This window comes from Protopterus annectens, chromosome 2.part0 (genome assembly GCF_019279795.1).
Source record: "Protopterus annectens isolate FY-2018-M chromosome 2.part0, PAN1.0, whole genome shotgun sequence".
In the NCBI taxonomy this organism is placed as follows: domain Eukaryota; kingdom Metazoa; phylum Chordata; order Ceratodontiformes; family Protopteridae; genus Protopterus; species Protopterus annectens.
Genome location: NC_056728.1, coordinates 613,521,661 through 613,542,176, shown reverse-complemented (window position 1 = coordinate 613,542,176; position 20,516 = coordinate 613,521,661).

Sequence of the window (20,516 nt, the reverse complement as noted above, 5' to 3'; positions counted from 1 at the left end):
TCTCTGATGTACTTTGCCTCTGTCTGTCCCTCCCACACACTCTCTGGTGGATGTGGAGGTGTACGTCTGTTTAGCAGCAGCTTGTGTATTGTAGGTGATGGTCATGTTCAGGTGATGGCCTCGGCACCTATTGCAGTCCTCCTCTAGCTAATTGCATGAGGAACAGCTGCGATGATATTTACATAGCCATTTGCATGAAAAACACAGTACGATATCTAGGAACATCATGTTGGAGTTTGCCCATGACAGTCACTGTGAGTGGTACCTGGATCTGGTGTTTGGTAAACGGCATCACAGATGATAACTGGGTGTTCCTCAAACAACATACACAGTGGGAAATAGCCTAAAGACAGGAGGGTGATGTGCCAGACATGACTACAGCATGTAAGTGTAGCTATGCTTCATTGAGACAACTGCCTGTTTAACAAGGTTTATGTGGTAAAGGCTATTCTGCATGTTTTAAAACAGACAAGACAGTGTTCTGTTTGTGAGGGACCCCCATCTGTAGGGCCATCTGTGAACTGGTCAGTGTGTTGAACCATTTATTCCCTGTCTTACTCACTGAACACAAATCTGTGAACAGCAGGAGCATAGTGTGAGGATTGCAGCCAGTACATGGTGATAGTGATGAGTTACTGCCATTGCATCCCTGACTGGACATATGTCACATGAAACAGTGGTATGACAGACACTGTCTGGGGTTATCAGTGACACACCAATAATGGGCCACTGTTCATAGCTGCAGTCACAAGTCTTCTACATGTTGTACAATATCACAGTCAAAGGAGGCAGCAGAACACAGCGGAACACAGCAGTAAAATTCAATAATTTAATCCCAAAACAAACAGTAAGCGCTTTTGCAGCAGCAGCTGCTTCATCAGACAAATAAAGATCCAAACTGTAGTACTTTTAAACAGCAAAGCAGCCAATTATCATGCAAAAACAATTAGGAGTTAACAAGAGCCCTTAAAGTCACGCCAAAAAATGCAGCTCAAAGCTCATTGTATGAACACAAAAACATTTCATTCGTAAAAACATATAAAGCATCTATCTTAAGAACTGTTATATTTTAAAGGATACTGAACAGTTCCTTAGGGACTTATTTGCTCCCATACAAGTTAAACCACCTGTTGCTGGTTGCATTATGATAGCATTAGATGTGAAATCCCTTTTTACGTGCATACCCAATAACACAGGGATAGAGATGTTGGGAGACTTTGTAAAGCAAGATGGCACTTATGAGATCCATAAGATAGATTTACTGTGTATGCTTATGGAACTTATTCTTGACAGTAACATTTTTATGCTTGAAGAAGGTATTTTTAAACAAAGGGATGGCATAGCTATGAGACAGCTCATCACCAGTACCCTCCCACAGGAGGAAAAGATCATCAACAAATCTCCTATAAAAAACAACCTGCCTTGAACCTCCAATTCTGTAGGCTCTGCACCGACTTCTGGTGGTACCGCCACTCAGGTTGGGGCTTGTCCCCCTGGAAGAAGGTCCAGACAGGGACATGTCCGCTGTTGTACTGTCCCAGATGTGGTGGGTAGGGGGCTCAATAAGGGGTATTGAGGCTAGATACACCAACTCAATGGCAGAGTGTCACATTTACAGGGTGAGGCTGCCTCTCCTAGACAGCCCCCAGCACTGCCACCTTTGCAGCTGTTCTGGTGCAGTAGTGGCTGCCCATGGCTAGGGACCTCCGTCCCACTGTTTCCATCTGGGGGCTCATGGGTTTGTGAATGCCAAACACCGCTCCCCATCTGAGGTGTATCCCCCCCACATGTGTCATATACCGACCCAGTATGCTGTCTTGTCTGTCATCCTACCCTACCTATCCTCCACGAGCATACCTACTCTCCTTCCCCCACATTCTGCTCTCACCCTATGGAAACAAAAGGCCAATCAGTTCCTAAAACAACATTTGCCCCATACATAGCTGTCCATTTCACACACATGTCCACTGGACACATGTAACCCTTTTAATATGCATCGCAACATACTCCATTTGTCCTCACCCCTGTCTTCCAGGTGCACGATCCTAGTATGCACATGACTCCTAAATGTTCCAGGTACATGTGATGTGGATGACCCCATTGTACACACAACACTACCAGTCCCTCTGTGGATACCCCATGTACCTTTATCATGATGATGATGTCACACACAGCACTTTGCAAGAGTACTGTTCTCACATAATGATTGCACAGGAACTGTTGTGTTAGTGTAAATAACATGCACAGAGTGATGTATATGGCCAATGTGCAAATGTTTGCATGTATGACTGACACATGTCTGTCTGAGGGAGTCTTGATATTACATAGGATGACACCACTACATAACACAGGCATTGCTGTTGTGTCCCTTTTCATTCCTTTGTAATGCTTTGTATATATATATATATACATATATATGTATCTATATGCTGCACATAAACACTCACACATACATCTACATGATGGAATACATTTCCATTTCCTATACTGGTGAATGACTGCACTGGATGATATGTTTGTGATAAGGTCTGATGTCTGTATATCTGTCATGGCTTAGTGGTAAATCACAATAGCTGTGTGTGCAAGGTCCTGGTTTCAAGCCTTGCAGAGGCCATTTATTTTGTTGCTGGGCAGAACAAGGCCATTGGATACGGTGTGATTAAAGCACATTAAAGCAGCTGTGAGCAGGTGTGCATGGGTTTGCTCGGTGCTAAGCATTGCTAACCTCGGGTTACAGTTTCTTACACTCAGCCTCTACATTGCTTTACCAGTGTAATACTCGCATACTGGCGGCCAAACAGGCTTACACACGCTTGCTCCCGCACTTGTAAATGCACTGCATTTGGTATTTGCATCTGACAAGCCCCTGCATGGGAGTGAGGACTACGATGTTATCTTGTGATGCCTATTACATCGGATTACATGCCTAACAGTATCGGGAATGGCTGCCCATTAAGCTACAGTATGCCGTTCGACTGTACAGAATCCACGGCCTGTCCAGAGTTTGATTCATATTATTGGTGTGTTCCTCTTACAATCTGCACCCATCTGGCTAATACATAGGAACTGACACTCTTCATTACAAACAAGTAATTGGGATTTGTAACCCACATCCTTCAGCTGAGTCATGCTACTGCATACCTAATATTCTATCATCTTTCTAACGTTGTCAGTGGAATATGTGTTTTCTGTCCCTATCAGACCTCTCATACAATTGGGGAAATATACAAACTGAATCAGGGACACGGCATAACAACATCAGGGACACATTTAAATTATTGGTGCTATTAACCTGACACATTGACAGACTCAGAGCACATGAATTCATACACATTTTCTGGGGTAAATAATGTTTATAACTCTTAATTGTTGTCATTATTCATTACGTGTAATTCACCAACTTTCCTTCAAATGTCACTAGTTTTAGGAGGGATTAAGTGGGGAAGAGTTAGAAACTGAGTTGAAATCTGGGAAGTCCCTGGAAATCGGGGACATTTCAGAGGTATGGTCCCTATTTGTTCCCCAATGGTTTATGTGCTGTCCAGTGGATGTGCTCTTAGGGGTTGAGAGGTATGGGCATCAGCTATGCCCACTTTGGAATATTACTTACATCCTCTGGGTGGTCCTAATACAACTTTGCCAGCAAACACCTGCACGCCTAGGCCCATAATTGCATACCCATAGTTCCTCCACCTGCCACTCCTCTACAGCACTCATCCTTACTGTGGGTGCAGGTGGGGTATAAACACACCACTACACACTGCCCACTATCCCTGTATCAGGACACATGTCGTATGTTGTGTCAACCCATGGGTTATCAGGCTTGCAAAACCTACTGGTCCGTGTACATCTACACGCTGGTTTGATAAGTCATTACCGGGACTGCCTCCGATCATTAAATTTTGGTGTCCCACAAGGGACATCGATGTCTATGTTTCAAGTTTAGACCTGGCAGGTCTCTCCCACTGGTAGTATCCTGCCAGTGGTCTGGTAAGCAGTGGTGTGTTTACCTTTATTGTGTGTTGTATGTCTCACTTGCCTAGCTGGGGGGGGGGGTGAGGGGGGTTGATGCTACGTGTTACACATTTGTTTATTGGACCCCTCATTCCCATATGCACGGCCTGTGAACATATGTTACTCATAACTGCTGTATCTATCCTAGCTATATACATGTGTATATTTACAGTCACACATATATATATATATATATATATATATATATATATATATATATATATATATATTTACATTACTATATACAGATATATCAGTATATGTATGCATACATGTAAATTTATATATTGCTGTCTATATTTATATATATATATATATATATATATATATGTATATCTATATATATATATATATATATATATATATATATATATATATATATATATATATATAGATATAGAAACAAACACCAACAAATTCAGTCCAAGAACTTCAGCTAAGTGTGAGACACCGACAAGTTGTTTAAGCGCTTTCATTCACATTTAATGCAGAGTGAACTTCTTCAGAAACAACTTCAACATCCCTACAACTCTATTATATTCACATAACAATTAACATAATAAATTAAATTTACATAATTGATTGTCATCAATACATTAAAGGCACATACATAATGTCTCATTTAAATACTAGTAAATGACAATATTAAAATCCACATTTGGAATATTCAAATGTATAAACAATACATAGTAAAGTTAAAAATGAGAAAGAATACTGATATGTCAAAAAACATATTGAAATGTGAATTGATTAATATTTTTGTTATAATTAATTATTTTCTAAAAAACATTTCAGATTTATTACTTCATTGAGACCTGGGGCTCTATCGGCTCCTAGGTAGAATTGCCAGAAAGATTCTTTGCATTCTAGCAAAAGTTTAACATTACCACTAAATGGATTATTTTGCACACTGTCCAAGATAGAAAAAGTAAACTTTTTGAAAACATTACAAGTAACAGAGTGTCTAGCTAGTGCATTATTGGGGTCTTTCTTTTTGATAGCTAGAAGGTGTTCACGAATTCTGACTTTGAATGCTCTAGTAGTCATGCCTACGTAATAACTTGGACATGTCTGAAACTGAGCTACATAAACTACCATCATACTGTGACATGTAAATAAATCTTTAGACCAGTGTGTATAAGAAAGGTGTGGAAAATGTACAGAAGAAGAATTACTAACATATCTACACTGTTTACATGTGTGACAAGAATAAGTCCCTTTCGTGTTCATAATTCGTTTCTTGTCATTAGCATAATTATTGTCTTTGGTCTCCAAAATGATTTTTAAATTAACCACCCTTTTAAAAATAAAATGAGGTTTTCTACCTATAGCATTTGTCAGTTCTTGATTACCTAGTATTATTTTCCAGTTGTCCAAAATTAGATCTTTAATCAGCCACATCTCATTACATATAGGTAAAATAAATGCACATGTGAACTCTTTCTTGTTGTTAGAATCAAAATTATGATTAGAATTTGATCTAATCAATGATAGTCCTGATTTAAGAATAGGTCCTATTCTAGTATCACGAAGTAAAGAAACTTCCTTTTCAATAGATAGAAGCCATGATTCTTGATACCCTCTGTGTAAAAAGAAGCTTCTCAACATGTTCATTTCTCTGTGGAAAACTTCAGTGTCTGATGTTAATCTACTAAGACGGATGTATTGACCTTTCACTACTCCCTTCTTCATATGGTGAGGGTGTAGACTATTTTTGTGCAAATATTGGTTAGCGAAGGTGGACTTTCTATAAATTTTACTTGAAAAATTCTGCATAGTAAAATCATAACTCAAAAACAAATCCAAAAAGGAAATACTGGTACCAAATGCACCAGTGGTAAATTTTAAAAAACTGGTGGTATTATTTAGGTACAAAACAAAATCATTGAAATCTTCAGCTGTGCCATTCCATAAAAAGAATAAATCATCAATGTAACGGGTATAAAAAATGATCTTATCCGAGAATGCACTATTCTTAACAAACCTGTTTTCCCAGTGGGCCATCACCAGATTTGCATAGGCAGGAGCAACACGTGCACCCATTGCCACACCAGAAACTTGTTTGTAAAAAATGTTGTTGAATTTAAAAAAATTATTATCTAAAATTAACTCCATAAGTGTACAGATAGTATTGATTTTGATACCCCCAAAATCAGTATACTTGACGAGATATTCTCTCAAGTATTCAATACCAGTTTCATTTTCTATACTGGTGTATAATGATTGCACGTCCAAGGATGCCATTACAAAATTGGAAACTGGCAACTCTAATTCTTTCAGTTGTTCCAATAAGTGCCAAGAATCCTTCAAGTAGTATTTGGAACTTTGCACAACTGGATTTAAAATATAATCCAGCCAGATGGAGATATTTTCAGTTTTATATTTTGCTGCCGATATTATGGGCCTAAAAGGAGGCGTTAGTAAATCTTTTTGAAGTTTCGGTATGCCAAACATATTTCCTATTTTTGGAAACTCAACCTGTAAAAAACTGTATGTATTGTAATCAATTTCTCCTTGACTAAAAATGTCAAATAAACATACATCCAAGTTGGAAAAGTTTCTGTGAATTTGTGCACAATCGACTACCTGATATGTGGTGTTGTCCTTTAACAAATCCTCCATAGAGTGAATATATTGTGTGTTGTCCATTATAACAATTTTGCCCCCTTTGTCTGCCTTCATAACTCTAATTTCTTTGTTAGCTTTTAGCTCTTTTAAAGCCAATAATTCAGGCTCACTTAAATTGTAGTTGTTAATGATGGGATGTATATTCCTTATAGCATCCTCACTTATGCTTTGAAACACATGCAGTGTATTAATAAGTGGAGGGTTGTATGTGCTGGCCTTTCTAGGGCCTTGATGAGTAGCAGTACATTCTATATCCTGCATGATGTATTTTAAATTTAACTTCCTAAGAGTTAGTCTGAAATCTATGATGGTTCTAGCCTTATTGATATTATTGGAGGGAATAAAAGAAAAACCTTTTCTCAGGAGATTGAAAGTATCACTTGAAAAACAGGTGTTAGACAAATTGTGTACCTGTATTTCATATTCATCATTACAGTGATAGTCTACCATCTTTTTTTGTTTCTCAACCTCCCTTTGGGTCTGTTCTGCGTGACCTTTGACCAAGTGGGACCCCTTTTGTTTCCCTGCTTGTCTACTAAAAAAGGTCCTCCATTAGAAGTCGCCTCACTAAAGTTGTTGTTAGCATTCCCGTTGTTATTGTTATTGTTGTTACCAGAAGAAGCTGGGCTATTGTCATGGTCAATTACATCTAAAATGTCAGTAACATTCACATTACTATCAAATGTAGCTGCTGCAGAATCAATTACATTCGTTAATTCGCCGCCATTACTTGACCCAACACCATAGACTTGCGTACATCTTTTGACATTCTTATCAACATTTATATTGTCCTTATTTGTATTCAAAGCATCATTGTTGTTCTTAGTAATCTTTGAATTTAAAGTGTACGCTGTTCTATTTGTGTATGCTGTAATGTCACATGTTAATTTCCTTTGCTTTCTAGTGATGATGGTGGCTTTTTGTCTATCTGCCCTCGCCGTGATACCGGCGTACATATTAGAAAGCAGAGGAAAACAAGAAAAGTTTTTTACCTTTTCGTCTAATTCATGTAATTTCATTTTAACAGCTTCAAGTTGCGTATTGTAATGATTAATAAGAATAGTCAACATCTTAACACCAAAGTCATTGAACAAATCCAAAAGTTCAATAAAGAGCGTATCACCATAAGTCACTGAAATAGGAAATTTGGTGAAACGAAGTCCTTGAGGAACACATTTTCTCTTGACACATTCCGATAAATACGAGATTTCAATATCTAGTGTCACATAACGTAACATAAGTATGAGATTTCTTCTTCTGTACATTTTCCACACCTTTCTTATACACACTGGTCTAAAGATTTATTTACATGTCACAGTATGATGGTAGTTTATGTAGCTCAGTGTAAGACATGTCCAAGTTATTACGTAGGCATGACTACTAGAGCATTCAAAGTCAGAATTCGTGAACACCTTCTAGCTATCAAAAAGAAAGACCCCAATAATGCACTAGCTAGACACTCTGTTACTTGTAATGTTTTCAAAAAGTTTACTTTTTCTATCTTGGACAGTGTACAAAATAATCCATTTAGTGGTAATGTTAAACTTTTGCTAGAATGCAAAGAATCTTTCTGGCAATTCTACCTAGGCGCCGATAGGGCCCCAGGTCTCAATGAAGTAATAAATCTGAAATATTTTTTAGAAAATAATTAATTATAACAAAAATATTAATCAATTCACATTTCAATATGTTTTTTAACATATCAGTATTCTTTCTCATTTTTAACTTTACTATGTATTGTTTATACATTTGAATATTCCAAATGTGGATTTTAATATTGTCATTTACTAGTATTTAAATGAGACATTATGTATGTGCCTTTAATGTATTGATGACAATCAATTATGCAAATTTCATTTATTATGTTAATTGTTATGTGTATATAATAGAGTTGTAGGGATGTTGAAGTTGTTTCTGAAGAAGTTCACTCTGCATTAAATGTGAATGAAAGCACTTAAACAACTTGTTGGTGTCTCACACTTGGCTGAAGTTCTTGGACTGAATTTGTTGGTGTTTGTTTCTTTACTTTGTTTGGTGCTTCTCATTGTTCATAGATATAGATATATATATCCCACAACATATGGGTCTATGGGTGTCTGCATATGTATATATTTATATGTGGGTATGTATCTGTAGTCTATCTCTGTATGTATACATTTGTACTATGGAGTGGGAGAGGCTTATTTCTATGTTGCCATGGGTAGATATACACACATACATATCTCTACATATATACGGCTACATCTGGTTATTCTGTTCCTTGCCATATAGATTACACTTTGCTGCAGTGGGACTCGTAGTGGGTGTGGCTGCTCATTGGGCGGCGCCTCTGCCCAATGAACACATTCGCTTACATCCCTAGGGCTGTCCATATAGGCCCACATCAGCCAACACCTGCACACCTAGATCCATAAGTAGCTACCCATAGTTCCCTCACCCGCACCTCCTCAACAGCACCCATCCTTACTCTGGGTCCTGTCTGTTCTGGTCACACCACTAATGCTGCCAACTCTCCACTTCATGGGACCTATTTCATACAATTGTCTCGGCCCATTGTTCATCAAGGTTTCCCACCCTTGTATTCTGAGTATGTATACACCGCAGCCAGAATGGCCGGTCTATCACCTTCTTTTGGTCTTGGCAATTTTTGGGGTGTCTCGCATGGGACATTGCAGTCTGTGTTCCAAGATTAGAATTCACGGGTGCACTGTGTACTCCTCCAGTCTGTAACCTGCCTGTAGGTCTGTGGACCAGTGGACTCTTTACATTGTTTGCGTGTATGTTTCCCGTGTCCGGCTGGGGGGGGTGGAAGGTCATGCTATGTGTTTCATGTTTCTTGCTTAGGCTCCTCACTTCCATTGGCATAGCCTGTGAACATATGTCATTCTTGTGTGCTGTTTCCTATCATAGCTGTATATCTGTGTATATCTACGCACACAGGCACACATGCACACACACACATATATATATATATATATATGTGTGTGTGTTTTATTTATATATATATATATATATATATATATATATATACACACACACTTATATATATATATATATATATATATATATATATATATATATATATATATATATATATATATATAATATATATATTTTTACCATGAGCCCCCCATTAATATTCCAAAATGTGCAAGCTGATTGGCAAGCGTGCACGTTGTAAATAGACTTATACTAATGGAAAAAGGTCCGGTCGCACGGACTTTTTCCATTAGTATAAGTCTCTTTTAAAACATTGTCTCGCTATGTTAAAAGAGTTTAACATAGCGACACAGCTTTAAAAAAAGCAACGGAGATCTCTGTTCTTTTTTTTTAAAGCTGTCTCGCTATGTTAAACTCCTTTAAAATAGCGACTCAGTGTGTAAAAAGCAACGGAGATCTTGCTTTCTCCATTGCTTTTTTTTTAAACCGGTCTCGCTATGTTAAGTGGGTTTAACATAGCGAGACAGCTTTAAAATAAGCAACGGAGATCTCCGTTGCTTATTTTAAAGCTGTCTCGCTGTGTTAAACCCATTTAACATAGCGAGACAGGTTTAAAAAAAAAAAAGCAATGAAGAAAGCAAGATCTCCATTGCTTTTTACTGTTTCGCTATGTTAAATGGGTTTAACATAGTGAGACAGCCTTAAAATAAGCAACGGACATAGCTGTCTCGCTATGTTAAACCCATTTAACATAGCAAAACAGTAAAAAGCAACGGAGATCTTGCTTTCTCCGATGCTTTTGGCCACAGCTCTGATGTACTGCATAGGCATGCGCAGTGCATAAGAACTGCCGCTGATACCAGACAGCTGCGGAAGGGCAGCAAAGAGGCATTATACAATGCCATTATTTAAGAAAAGTAATTATTTCTTTTCTTAAATAATGTCATAGTATAATAGCAATAACCCACGCCTGGGTGTGGGAAATGCGGGATTTACCCACGGTTGTCTTTGGGTAAATCGCGCATTACCCACACCCAGGTGTGGGTTATTGCTATAATATAGCTATATATATATATATATATTTCACACTGAGCTTATCGAAGGAAGGACAATGAGGAAACTCGGAGCTATAATATATAACATTAAGTATCCTATTTTTTGTTTATTTTGTTCTTTATTTCTTTGCTATTTACAGCACTTCATGTACTGTGTATTTTTCTAGCTAGTTTCACTGTGTGTGAGGTATTAACTGGAAATTGTCCACTTTTATTAAGCATCTGTAGGGTTGTTTGTTTCTGGTAACTTGTTGCAGTTAAACTCTTTTTTCTAGAGGCTCAGGCTCACTGCTGCTTTTCAGCTGTGAGAAACATGTCTGCACTTTGTTCTAAGTAGTGGGGATATTTGTAGCATTTCCATATTCAGGCTTGTATTTGGGCCTAGTGTTTGTGGAGGCTGTGTGTCTGAGCACATATTCAGGGACATATTGGTTTAGCCAAAGCCATCAGTCATTTCAGTGAGAGAGAATTGTTTGAGGTCATTGGCTGACTGAGGTCACCTGGACTACAGCTTAGACTAAGCATCTCATTGGTTCTTTTGAGATTTCTTTCTTAAAAGCTGTCTCACGTTTCAACTTTCTGTTATCTAAGAAGTTCAGTTGTGAGTGTTCTGCCATTTCACACTGAGCTTATCAAAGGAAGGACACTGAAGAAACTCGGAGATATAATATATAACATTAAGTATCCTGTTTTTTGTTTATTTTGTTCTTTATTTCTTTGTTATTTATAGCACTTTGTATACTGTGTATTTTTCTAGCTAGTTTCACTGTTTGTGAGGTATTAACTGGAAATTGTCCACTTTTATTAAGCATCTGTTGGGTTGTTTGTTTCTGATAACTTGTTGCAGTTAAACTCTTTTCTCTAGAGGCTCCTTTAGTTCTTTAAAACTTTCATTTAAAAGCTCACTGCTGCTTTTCAGCTGTGAGAAACATTTCTGCACTTTGTTCTAAGTAGTGGGGATATTTGTAGCATTTCCGTATTCAGGCTTGTATTTGGGCCTAGTGTTTGTGGAGGCTGTGTGTCTGAGCACATATTCAGGGACATCTTCGTTTAGCCAAAGCCATCAGGCATTTCAGTGAGAGTGAATTGTTTGAGGTCATTGGCTGACTGAGGTCACCTGGACTACAACTTAGACTAAGCACCACATTGGTTCTTTTGAGATTTCTTTCTTAAAAGCTGTCTCAGGTTTCAACTTTCTGTTACCTAAGAAGTTAATTTGTGAGTGTTCTGCCATTTCACACTGAGCTTATCGAAGGAAGGAAACGGAGGAAACTCGTAGCTATAATATATATCATTAAGTATCCTGTTTTTTGTTTATTTTGTTCTTTATTGCTTTGTTATTTATAGCACTTTGTGTACTGTGTATTTTTCTTGCTCGTTTCACTGTGTGTGAGGTATTAACTTGAAATTGTCCACTTTTATTAAGCATCTGTTGGGTTGTTTGTTTCTGATAATTTGTTGCAGTTAAACTCTTTTTTCTAGATGCTCCTTTAGCTGTTTAAAACTTTCATTTAAAGGCTCACTTCTGCTTTTCAGCTGTGAGAAACATTTCTGCAGTTTGTTCTAAGTGGTTGGGATATTTGTAGCATTTCCATATTCAGGCTTGTATTTGGGCCTAGTGTTTGTGGAGGCTGTGTGTCTGAGCACATATTCAGGGACATCTTGGTTTAGCCAAAGCCATCAGGCATTTCAGTGAGAGAGAATTGTTTGAGGTCATTGGCTGACTGAGGTCACCTGGACTACAGCTTAGACTAAGCAACTCATTGGTTCTTTTGAGATTTCTTTCTTAAAAGCTGTCTCAGGTTTCAACTTTCTGTTACCTAAGAAGTTCAGTTGTGAGTGTTCTGCCATTTCGCACTGAGCTTATCGAAGGAAGGACACTTAGGAACTCGGAGCTATAATATATAACATTAAGTATCGTGTTTTTTGTTTATTTTGTTCTTTCTTTCTTTGTTATTTATAGCACTTTGTGTACTATGTATTTTTCTAGCTAGTTTCACTGTGTGTGAGGTATTAACTGGAAATTGTTCACTTTTATTAAGCATCTGTTGGGTTGTTTGTTTCTAATAACTTGTTGCAGTTAAACTCTTTTTTCTAGAGGCTCATTTAGCTGTTTAAAACTTTCATTTAAAGGCTCACTTCTGCTTTTCAGCTGTGAGAAACATTTCTGCAGTTTGTTCTAAGTAGTGGGGATATTTTAGCATTTCCATATTCAGGCTTGTATTTTGGCTTAGTGTTTGTGGAGGCTGTGAGTCTGAGCATATATTCAGGGACATCTTGGTTTAGCCAAAGCCATCAATCATTTCAGTGAGAGAGAATTGTTTAAGGTCATTGGCTGACTGAGGTCACCTGGACTACATCTTAGACTAAGCACCTCATTGGTTCTTTTGAGATTTCTTTCTTAAAAGCTGCCTCATGTTTCAACTTTCTGTTACCTAAGAAGTTCAGTTGTGAGTGTTCTGCCATTTCACACTGAGCTTATCGAAGGAAGGACACGGAGGAAACTCAGAGCTATAATATATAACATTAAGTATCCTGTTTTTAGTTTATTTTGTTCTTTATTTCTTTATTATTTATAGCACTTTGTGTACTGTGTATTTGTCTAGCTAGTTTCACTGTGTGTGAGGTATTAACCGGAAATTGTCCACTTTTATTAAGCATCTGCTAGTGTGTTGTTTCTTTCTGATAACTTGTTGCAGTTAAACTCTTTTTTTCTAGAGGCTCCTTTAGCTGTTTAAAACTTTCATTTAAAGGCTCACTGCTGCTTTTCAGCTGTGCGAAACATTTCTGCAGTTTGTTCTAAGTAGTGGGGATATTTGTAACATTTCCTTATTCAGGCTTGCATTTGGGCCTAGTGTTTGTGGAGGCTGTGTCTCTAAGCACATATTCAGGGACATCTTGGTTTAGCCAAAGCTATCAGGCATTTCAGTGAGAGCGAATTGTTTGAGGTCATTGGCTGACTGAGGTCACCTGGACTATAGCTTAGACTAAGCATCTCATTGGTTCTTTTGAGATTTCTTTCTTAAAAGCTGTCTCAAGTTTCAACTTTCTGTTACCTAAGAATTTCAGTTGTGAGTTTTCTGCCATTTCACACTGAGCTTATCGAAGGAAGGACACTGAGGAAATTTGGAGCTATAATATATAACATTAATTATCCTGTTTTTTTGTTTATTTTGTTCATTTCCTTGTTTTTTATAGCACTTTGTGTACTGTGTATTTTTCTGGCTAGTTTCACTGTGTGTGAGGTATTAACTGGAAATTTTCTACTTTTATTAAACATCTGTTGGGTTGTTTGTTTCTGATAACTTGTAGTTAAACTCTTTTTTCTAGAGGCTCCTTTAGCCATTTAAAACTTTCATTTGAAGGCTCACTGCTGCTTTTCAGCTGTGAGAAACATTTCTGCAGTTTGTTCTAAGTAGTGGGGATATTTGTAGCATTTCCATATTCAGGCTTGTATTTGGGCCTAGTGTTTGTGGAGGCTGTGTGTCTGAGCACATATTCAGGGACATCTTCGTTTAGCCAAAGCCATCAGGTATTTCAGTGAGAGAGAATTGTTTGAGGTCATTGGCTAACTGAGGTCACCTGGACTACAGCTTAGACTACGCACCTCATTGGTTCTTTTGAGATTTCTTTCTTAAAAGCTGTCTCAGGTTTCAACTTTCTGTTACCTAAGAAGTTCAGTTGTGAGTGTTGTGCCATTTCACACTGAGCTTATCGAAGGAAGGACACTGAGGAAACTCGGAGCTATAATATATAACATTAAGTATCCTGTTTTTTGTTTATTTTGTTCTTTATTGCTTTGTTATTTATAGCACTTTGTGTACTGTGTTTTTTCTAGCTAGTTTGACTGTGTGTGAGATATTAACTGGAAATTGTCCACTTTTATTAAGCATCTGTTTGGTTGTTAGTTTCTGATAACTTGTTGCAGTTAAACTCTTTTTTTAGAGGCTCCTTTAGCTGTTTAAAACTTTCATTTAAAGGCTCACTGCTACTTTTCAGCTGTGAGAAACATTTCTGCACTTTGTTCTAAGTAGTGGGGATATTTGTAGCATTTCCATATTCAGGCTTGTATTTGGGCCTAGTGTTTGTGGAGGCTGAGTACATATTCAGGGACATCTCGCTTTAGCCAAAGCCATCAGACATTTCAGTGAGAGAGAATTGTTTGAGGTCATTGGCTGACTGAGGTCACCTGGACTACAGCTTAGACTAAGCACCTCATTGATTCTTTTGAGATTTCTTTCTTAAAAGCTGTCTCAGGTTTCAACTTTCTGTTACCTAAGAAGTTCAGTTGTGAGTGTTCTGCCATTTCACACTGAGCTTATCGAAGGAAGGACACTGAGGAAACTCGAAGCTATAATATATAACATTAAGTATCCTATTTTTTGTTTATTTTGTTCTTTATTTCTTTGTTATTTATAGCACTTTTAGTACTGTGTATTTTTCTAGCTAGTTTCACTGTGTGTGAGGTATTAACTGGAAATTGTCCACTTTTATTAAGCATCTGTTGGGTTGTTTGTTTCTGATAACTTGTTGCAGTTAAACTCTTTTTTTCTAGAGGCTTCTTTAGCACTTTAAAACTTTCATTTAAAGGCTCACTGCTGCTTTTCAGTTGTGAGAAACATTTCTGCAGTTTGTTTCTCACCCTCCCTACCTGTTGGTATAGTGTTTTTATAGTTGGTGTCTTTGCAGTTGCCCACCCCTAGAGTAAATTTGATCTGGGACCCTCCTCCCAGTCTAGTGTCATTGCTTCATTCTACTCAGTACAGGGAGAACATTTGCGAAGGCCAGTCAGCTTAGTTTCTGCTACTCCTTTCTCTCTTTCCTTTCTCTCTTTCCACTTAAAAAAAAAAAATTATCTGCTTTTACTGTATTTGTGTTTCTTCCTACTTTATTTTGCTTTTGCGTCATCTTAAAAGTACTCAATTGTATTTATTACTGCTTGGTGTAACTCATTCTAAGTCTTTTAGTTTAAGTTAGTTTAAGCACTTGGGCTTCAGACCAGTTGTTTTACATTAAGAAGGTTTGTGGTCTGCACTGTAGTGGCAGAACAGGCAGCTTACATCCTTCTAAGTTGGGAACTGCTGATTGAGGGCTCAATGTCTGTTATTCTAAAAGTGCATTAATTCTGGTTTAAGCACTTGGGCTTCAGGCCAGTTATTTTACATTAAGAGGGTTCGTCGTCTACACTCTTGTGGGAGGAGAGGCTGGACTCTGCCCTTCTGAGCTGGGAATTTTTGGTTAAAGGCTTATAGTGCCTTCATATTTGAACTGCTTCTTACTGAAATTGGTGCACCTTGTTTGCTGTAGCATAGACTAGATCAAGGCCTGCTGAATCTAGCTTTGTTTGTATAACTTGAGCACTAATCCAGGCATTCTTTAAAGTATTCAATTGTATTTATTACTGTTTGGTAGTAACTTGATTAAAGTGTAGCTATCATTCTAAGTCTTTTGGATTAAGCACTTGGGCTTCAGACCAGTTGTTTTACATTAGGAAGGTTTGTGGCCTGCACTGTGGTGGCAGGACAGGTAGCTTACATCCTTCTAAGTTGGGAACTGCTGATTGAGGGCTCAGTGTCTGTTATTCTAAAGTTGTATTAGTTCTGGTTTAAGCACTTCGGCTTCAGGTCAGTTATTTTACATTAAGAAGGTTCGTGGTCTGAACTCTTATGGGAGGAGAGGCTGGACTCTGCCCCTCTGAGCTGGGAATTTCTGGTTAAAGGCTTATAGTGCCTGCATATTTGAACTGTTTCTTACTGAAATTGGTACACCTTCTTTGCTGTAGCATAGACTAGATCCAGGCCTGCTGAATCTAACTTTGTTTTTATGCTTGTTGTTTGTTTGCTTGTTATTTCCCTAAAATGCTAATTACACCTAAAATGCAGCTTTTCAGCGCTTCTGTGAATCCCTAGTGATATCTGCATTGCTTACTGTACTTATTTCCTTGTTTCACTTGAAAGAAAGTTACTGTTTGCCATTTTTACATTTAAGTTACCTGTAACACATTGCATTTAAGTTACCTGGCACTTGCTCACCAAGTCAGCACTAAAAAATTAAAAGCACTACACCCTCACAAACTCCCCTTGAGTACCTTGTTCCCCATTGGCTCTTTTTTCAATTATAAAGGAATTCCCAATACTATTCTAGCATGTCAAAAGGTCAGTTGTCAATCTCCTCTCCGGTCCAGCTGGTGAATCTGGGAATCTTGAGTCAATGTTACAACTTCCTCATGTACACAGACAACCCTCTCCTCCTCCCAACAAATTCCAACACATGTGAGAGATGCAACCATATAGCCAAACTGGAGGCTAAGCTCTCTCAACTCAGTACTGGTGTAACCAGTCAGGAGGAGAAGGAAACCACACTCACTACAATTCCAGTCTCACATAGACCTACCTCGACAACAAACCAAATGCATAAACACACAAAAACATACTCGGAGGCTCTAAATAAAAATCTGCCTAAGCAGCAGAGACCTCCAAAGCAGACACCCAAGCAACTGCTACCCCAAAACAAAACACGTGCAACACATAGCTCACAAAGCCAATGTGCTGAACAATCACAGCCCTTAAGGCTAAACAACACACCTGATACACTTGTAATAGGTAACTCTATCATCAGGCACACTGACGTCCCGCTCACCAGGCTGAACAAGGAGAAGGTCACGGTGAGCTGCCTGTCAGGTGCTAGGATCGGCCACATAACACACGCACAGAGGTCACTCCAAGGCAAGTACAAATATGACTCAGTCATTGTCCATGCTGGTGTGAATGACCTGAGACTTACCTCCCTGGACTACATGAAAAGAGAGCTAGAGGAGCTCTCTGAGCATGTAGTCCAGGCCGGTATGACCCTGACCTTGAGTAGCATCTTACCCTCATGAAGAATGATGCCACAATATGAAGACAAGATGATCAATTTCAACAATTGGCTTAAGTATTGGTGTCATTCAAAGGGGATCCAATGCCTGTCAGCCTGGGATGACATGCTCAACAAGCCACGATGTTTTGCTAGGGACAGCTTGCACCTGTCACCCCTGGGCTTTCAGATATTGGCAAAGGCTCTTGCTACCCCCATAGTGCCTATTTTAGGCAAGGCTCAAAAGACAAACCCACCTCCATAGGTATCACAAGGGATAAGAAACTAAGAGTAATGCTACTCAACGCCAGAAGTCTAAACCTCAAGATGCATGCACTCGGAATTCTCCTTAGCATGGAGAACATCGATATCTGTGCAGTAAAAGAAACCTGGTTCAAGTCTCCCGAGAGCACCCCAGCACTACCAGGTTATACCTCATACCATGCTTTTCGGCCCCAAAACTTGGACCGAACCACAAAAGGAGGGGGAGTATCAATATTCGTCAAAGATACCCACACCTCCAGGTTGGTGGCACAGCACGAAGCATCAGAGACTATCCATGTGCAACTAGGAGTGGGTAAAACTGCCTTCCAGTTTTTAGCCTGCTACAGACCACTCTCCCAAACCCAGGAACCCCACTTGACCTTCCTGAGAACACTGGAAAATATGAAGGTCTCTCCAAACACCATTATATTGGGCGACTTCAACTACCCAAACATAGACTGGGAGCATTACTCAAGCTCCAACACCCTAGCCCATAGGTTCCTGGAATTTATAAACTCAAATGCTATGGAACAACTTGTTACCACTCCCACAAGAGGGGAAAACATACTGGACCTGATCATCACCAATGTGGGGACTCTATGCTCCAGACCAGAAGTGTATCCCTCACTGGTAAGATCAGACCATAAACTAATCTCACTGGATATTCACATCCTGACCCCACCCCCTGCCCAGAAAACCACAGTGAAAAACTTCTCTAAAGCAAATTTCACACTCTTCAAAACCGAGGTGGAATCCTTCAAAGCCTCCGAGCCTGTGGAAAATACGGGCCAAACTGCAGAATCCTTTATAAACACATTCTATGAACACCTTCAGGAATGCATGGATCATGCAATCCCAAATAAAACCAAGACCCAATCCTCCAAAGGCAGAAGTCCTGTCTGGTGGACTCCAGCCATAAACAAACTATACAATAGAAGGAGGAAGCTACTACATAATAGAGCAAAATCCCAAAAAGGGAAGGCATCTCTGATCAGTATTAGCAAAAAACTATGGGCACTCATAAAATTGTCTAAGGCCAGCTTCGAGAGAAAAATTGCACAGGACACTAAGGATAATCACAAGGCTTTCTTTAGTTATGTTAGGAACCTGGGTGGGAATTCCCAGATATGCTCAGAATTAGTCCAGAATGACAAAAAATACACCGAACCCACAGACATTGCCAACATCCTAGCTGACAGGTTCAGCACAAACTTCTACCCCGCCCCCCACGAAAAGGGTGAATATCTATCCCAGCAGAGTTCTGCCCCCCTGACATCTCAGATGCTCAGGTAAGAGCCGCCTTCTCCAAAGCAAAAAACACAGCATCAGTGGGACCAGATGGTGTCCCTGGCTGCGTCCTACATGAACTCCAAAAAGAGCTAAACCCAAACATAAAACTACTGTTCAATCTCAGCCTTACTACAGGATATGTACCCAAAGAGTGGTGTACAGCAACAGTGGTCCCTCTCCACAAAGGTCGTGCCTCAACAGATCCTGGAAACTATCACCCCATAAACCTGACTAGCTTGGTCTGCAAAGCTATGGAAAGGATCATCATGGACCTCATAAATAAAGATATTGGGGACCTACAGACCCTGGATCCTACCCAGTTCGACTTTCTTAAGGGCAGATCCTGCCTCTTAAACCTGGTCGATTTCTTTGAAACAGTCACCAAGGCCATTGACGAGGGGAAGGTGGTCCACACAGCCTACCGGGACCTCTCAAAGGACTTCGATACAATACCCCACTTGGGCATTATAGATAAGCTCACCAGCTTAAATATAAACCCCTATGTCACTAGATGGGTTGCAAACTGGCTCAAGGACAGAACCCACATGGTTAGAATTGCTGGAGCCATGTCAGACTCCAAACCAGTTACAAGTGGCGTTCCACAAGGCTCAGTCCTGGGACCTCTCTCGTTCGGTATATATTTCTCAGAGGTACAGGCAAACATGGAAGGACTGTGGCTGACCAAGTTCGCAGATGACTGCAAACTGGGCACCATAATTGACTCTACAGCCAACACAAGCATCCCCCAAAAGGGCCTCATAGAAACAGACAACTGGTGCCAGAGCCATGGCCTCAAGCTAAACGCCAAAAAGTGTATAGTCATCCCCTTTGGCAAAAACAAAGTGCCCACAAATTACCACATAGGTGGTAATCCATTAAGTACAGAAGAAGTAATTAGGGACCTGGGGACCCACGTTGATAGCAATCTCTCATTTGACAACCACGTGGCCAAAGTGGTTAGAAAAACATTTTATATAGCCCACCTAATCATGAAGGGATTTGCATCTAGATCAGGGGAGGTCATCGTGCCTCTTTACTCATCCCTCATCAGGCCCATAATTGAGTACAATGCCCCTTTTGGGATGTACCTTACCAGACACCTGCAGCAACTGGAAAGACCTCAAAAGTACCTCACCAAGAGGATCAAAGGGCTCAAACAGATGCCATATGCTGCCCGGTTAAAGAAACTCCAGCTCTACTCAGTGACATACCGCCTGCTCAGAGGCGATCTGTGCCTGACGTATAAAGCCATATCCAACCCGCAATTAATGGACATGCTGCACCTCAGAAAATCCAAATCCCATCGAGCTACGCGCTTGAGAGACTTGAACCTCAGCACTGAAATAAATAGGACATGCTGGAGGGACAGATTCATAACCCAGAGGCTCCCTTCACTCTGGAATAAAATCCCAGTCCAAGTTAGGCAGAGTCCCTCATTGACTCTCTTCAAGAAGAATCTTGATGAGTGGA